This window comes from Octopus bimaculoides, chromosome 1 (assembly GCF_001194135.2).
Source record: "Octopus bimaculoides isolate UCB-OBI-ISO-001 chromosome 1, ASM119413v2, whole genome shotgun sequence".
NCBI lineage: Eukaryota > Metazoa > Mollusca > Cephalopoda > Octopoda > Octopodidae > Octopus > Octopus bimaculoides.
In genome coordinates, this window is record NC_068981.1 from 192,503,128 (window position 1) to 192,508,691 (window position 5,564).

The window sequence follows — 5,564 nt, forward strand, 5'->3', positions numbered from 1 at the left end:
GTAATTGTTCATTTTATGCGTGTGTTTAACATAGGTATTAGCTAAGGCGGTTAGCTGGCAGAATCGTTAGCATGCCGCGCAAAATGCTTAGCGACATTTCCGTTTTAATGTTCTGAATTCAAATATTACCGGGGTTGACTTTTGCCTTTCATTCCTTCTGGAGCGGATAAAATAAACAGCAGTTGAGTACAGGGATCGATGTGATCGACTTCCCACGACCCCTAAACTGTTGGCCTTGTGCCAAAATTTGAAACCAATATATAGATTTACTAGCTTAATGGTTTTTGATTTAGGCACAAACCCATCAATTTTGATGGCGGGGTGGGGGGAGTAGTCGAGATGATCGATTCCACTACAAAACTAGAATTTTACTTTCTTGACTCTGGCGGGATGAAATGCAAAGTTGACTTTACCTGGATTTAGACTCAGAATGTAAAAAGCTGAATCCGAATACTGGAGAACATTTTGCTTGGTGCTCCGATTCTGTCAGTCGATCTCCCAGCCATCACAATGATGATATTATTATTATTATTATTAATATTATTATTGTTATTGTTTTTATTATTATTATTACTACTAGGGCGGCAAACTGGTAGAATCGTTAGCATGCCGGACAAAAGGCTTAGCGGCATTTCGTCCGCCTTTACGTTCTGAGTTCAAATTCCGCCAAGATCAACTCTGCCTTTCATCCTTTTGGGGGTCGATAAAATAAGTACCAGTTGAGTATTGGGGTCGATGCAATCGACTTACTCCTCCCTGAAATTACTGGCCTTGTGCCAAAATTTGAAATCATCATCATCATCACCATTATTATTTGATGAAAACTCTCAGCTTATTTTGCTGGGTATGATGGAAAGTGTCAGTCGTACACAGCGAGCAGATAAAGGTGACGCTTGTTTACTGGTTATGCTTCAAGGACTCTGAGAAGATTTTTTGTAGTTTCAAGCAATGCTGATTTTTGTAGGTGTTCTATCTTTACATTTGTACCAATCTTTTTGGGCCATGTTGGCAGCTGAGTGCTGATACTTCCAAGTGCACCAATTACTATTGGTATCACGTCTACTCTCCCCATTGACCATAACTTTCGTGTTTCTCACTTCAAATCGTCGTAGTCGTTCAGTTTTTCCTCTTCTTTCTCTTTGACCCTGTTGTCAATGGGACATACTATGTCGATTATCATGCAAGTTCTTTCTTTTTTATTCACCACAACAAAATCCGATTTGCGATGTCTGGTCAAGTGGTCACACTGAATCATTGTATCCAACAGGATTTTGCAATCTTCATTCTCGATGATTTCTTCTAGGGTTTTCTCATACCACGTCTTTGCTCTTTGTAGGCCGTGATTTCCACAGAGTTCCCAATGGATCATTCTTGTCACGTTGTCAAAATCATCGTTTGTAATCGCGTTGTGCCAATTTCGGGTATTCGCTAACGATGTGCCATACCGTTTCACCTCTCTTACCACACGTTCTGCATTTGTCGCTGTCGGTAGTGTTATCGATTCTGCACTTCACACAGTTAGTCCTTAACGCTTGTTCTTGTGCTGCACATATAAGTGCTTCTGTTTCTATCTTCAGGTCACTCCTCCTCATCCATAGCCACCGGTCTTCTGGCGTTCGTATGTCTTGAAAACTGACCGTGCATTTTTCTCCTTCCATGCCGTTTCTTTTTTTTTGTGTTCTTTTCCTCTTTAAGTTTTTATTTCTTTACACAGTTATCTTGATGACGCCGGACTTCTTCACATGTTTCAACAATGGTTTCACGCTATTTTTTTTACTTACCACCCTAATGTATTTTCCTCTGCATCGATACAATCCTGGAAACTGATCAAATCTCTCTCACCCTTTCTTCTGCACAAGTACAGCCTATCGGTGTCACTTTTAGGGTGGACGGCTCCGTTCACTGTCAATATTTTTCTTGTTTTCGTATCAGTTCTTTCTTTTGTCAGTTTATGATTCCAGCTCCATACCAAAGTGATGCTATTGTCCATGTATTAACTGCTTGGATCTTCTTCTTCTTCTTCTTCTTCTTCTTCTTCTTCTTCTTCTTCTTCTTCTTCTTCTTCTTCTTCTTCTTCTTCTTCTTCTTCTTCTTCTTCTTCTTCTTCTTCTCATCATCATCATTATTATTATTGAGTGAGAAAGCAGTGCATACCATCAAAGTGACACTGGAATGCAAATATACAAAGCTCAATATATCCATTATGACTGCTCGTCTGATAAGGGTTCACCAGGCACATGCATCACAACCATATGTGCGTGATATGGCGACCTAATATAATGATAAACAGCGCATGGCCTTGCAGATAGGACCCAGTTAGAATTTTCTTCAGGTTGAGTAGCCCACCCCGCTCAAAAGGCCCCTGAATAAAGGTTGTTTAAGGATGTTGAACGAAGCACTCATGTTTCCACAGGGGAATTATTCAAACTCCAAAGAATTCCTCTCAACACATGGTTATGATGCTTCCCACTACTCTTGCCTTCAATCAGAGAGGCACATATTGTCAGCCATTAAGGGACATGCTCAACTGGTTAAGGTCAAACAACTGACAAACAATCAATGGTATTGAGCAGAATATTTGGTGTAGCCCATTTTTTATACTAAGACAAAACAATGTACACAACACTTCCAGTCAATTAAGATCAGAAGCCATGACAGCCACTGCCTGGTACTGCATCAGGGTATCATCATCATCATCATCATCATCATCATCATCATCATTATTGCCTTTGCACAGCTTCTAACGCTGGAGATGTATTACAGTGTCAGCTATTCCCTACCAGTAAACTAAGGTAACACTTCTTATTTTTCGAGCACCTTCCGGAGTATTCGAGTTTCGATCTTATTCCGTCCATTTCCTTTCGACTTAAGGATCAGTCCCGTCTCTTCTATCTGCTTCATAACCTCCCCCGACAGTATCGTTAGCCCGTCCGTACATTTGATTTTACCTCTCTTCAAGACACACACACACCACACTTTCTCAGGCCCAATCCATTCTGATATCAGCACTGAAGGTATACACCGTATCAACGGGGGAACTGACTTGGGCTTCATTTTTACCATAAAGTTTGAGGTCATCCATGAATAACAAATGGTTGACTTTTTGTTGGCGGCTTTTGAATACATACCAAGCTTTTGCTTTCCTCAGAATCAGTGTTAGTGATTCTGAGGAAGTATCGTCATCATCATCATCATTATTATTCAGTAGTTATATCTTTATAACGTACTTTCACTTCACTACCGAGCGCAGCTCTGTGTGCCTTGGGTATGTGCTGTGGTTTGCTGTGATGCTCTTATGGTTACTGTATTGAAAGTGTTTTGCGTAGAATGTGTGCAGTACCCAGTAGTGCAATTTTCTGTATGTTATATATATTTGTAAGTCCTAGTGTTTTTGTTATGTATTTGTCTGAATATTGTTTTATTATACCTAAGGCACCTACTATGATAGGAATTGTTTCTGTTTTTAGATTCCACATTCGAGTTACCTCTATTTCCAAATTTTGTATTTTGAAAGTTTCTCCATTTCTTTTAAGGAAACGTTGTCATCTGCTGGTATTGATACATCAATTAGAAAGCATTTTTTTCCTTCATGATCTTTGACAACTATATCTGGTTTATTGGCCTTAATTTCTCTATCTGTGTGTATTGGCATATCCCAGAGTATGGTTGCTTTCTCGTTTTCTGTGACCTTTTCTGGCGTGTGTTTTTATACCATCTTTTTCTGTTGTTATTCCACTGTTGGCATAGATTCCAGTGTATATAGGTCCCAGCTCTGTCGTGTCTGTGAATATATTCCTTCTTAGCCAGGACTGGGCAGCCAGAGATAATATGATTTATTGTTTCTTGTCTATCGCCACATATTCTGCAGTTACTTGTTATGTTTCTTTTCATTATATGTTATTATTATTATTATTATTATTATTATTATTATTATTATTATTATTATTTGATGCAAACTCACAGATTATTTTCTTGGGTATGATGGAAAGTGTCAGCTGTACACAGTCAGCAGACTAAGGTGATACTTATTTACTGGTCATGCTTCAAAAATTCTGCGAAGAATTCTCGCAGTTCCGAGCAATGCTGATTTTTGTAGGTGTTGTACCTTTGCATTTGTACCAATCTTTTTGACTCATGCTGGTTGTTGGGTGTTGATACTTCCAAGTATGCCAATTACTATTGGAACCACGCCTTCTCTCCTCATTGACAACAACCTTCGTATTTCCCACTTCAAATCGTCATAGTTGTATTATTGTTATTACCTCCGCCTTAGCGAAGGAGGGGGTATTGTTTTCAATCGTGTTTGTTTGTTTTTTTGTCCGTGAACAAAATATCTCAAGAACCGCTGGATGGATTTGGATGAAACTTTCAGAGATGCTTGACCTCGTGACTGGCACGAACTGATTAGATTTTGGGATCTATCCAGTCCTGGACAAGGATTCTGGGTTATTTTTTCTGTTTTTTTTAATACTTAATTTTTGATAGCGGTCTGGTTCGTTTTTAGTATTTTCGTTTGTGAGAGAAGTCGAGTTTACTTCAGATATTCTCATTTTAAAAATCATCTCCGGCTAATCGTTGAGAGGACGTTGGTGTTGCCTCGGTGGAGGTTTGCGCTCTCTGAGTGCTCTTGTTATTGTTTTGCTTCTCAGAAGTTCGGTCTTGTTTGTTCTGGTAATTTTGTGGGAGCGGTCAGCAGTCTGTTGTCAGAGGTCTCACAGGATCTCTTTCCACAAATTATAAGCTTTGATACTTGGTTGTTAATTATCGTGGGAGACATTCAACATCCAAGTATCAATCTCAAAATCCTAGCTGTCCCCAGTAGAATAGTTTTTGGGGCTTGTCCTGCTCTCGTGTCAATTCCAATTTCTTTGACATATTTCTTGAACTTGGTTGTTAGTGCTCCAAGAGCCCCTACAACTCCTGGAATGACACACACACTCCTCATAGTCCACATTCTTGCAATTTCATCTTTTAGCAGTCTGTACTTTTCAATCTTTTCTAGTTCTTTGTCACTTATGCGTGCATTTCTAGGTATTGCAATATCTATGATCTTGGCTTCTTTTTTTCCTTCATTTACCATAACAATAGCTGGTCTCCGATCCTCGATTAGGGAGTCGCATCGGACTGTAAAATCCCACAGTATCTTATGTTCCTTGTTCTCGGTGACTCCTTCTGATTCACGTTCGTACCATTTCCATGCTCTGTTCAGGCCGTACTTTTCCCATAGCTTCCAATGGACGAACTTAGCCACATTATCGTGCCTCTTTTGTAGTGCTTTTGGGCCAGTTCGCTACACTCACTCACCATATGTGAGATTGTTTCGTTTCTGCTGCCATCCATCCTACAAAGGGGAGATTTGTCATTCTTATCTATTTGGAACTTAGTGTATTATTATTATTATTATTATTATTATTATTATTATTATTATTATTGTTATTATTATGTTGTTTTTTTCCTTCTTTCTTCAAATTTTCTTCCATTTCTCGCCGAGTGTTTTCCGTACACCTAGGGCAGAGAAACGTTGTATGCATTCCCAATTTACACACGCAAATTCATAGGTAAAA

At 39.1% G+C, this 5,564-nt stretch overlaps 1 long non-coding RNA gene across 1 annotated transcript in view; it reads left to right on the forward strand.

Moving 5' to 3' along the window:
* LOC106871611 (uncharacterized) overlaps positions 1-5,564 on the forward strand; it is a 31,311-nt gene that overhangs the window by 9,176 nt on the left and 16,571 nt on the right. The gene's annotated exons all lie outside the window — the stretch shown is intronic.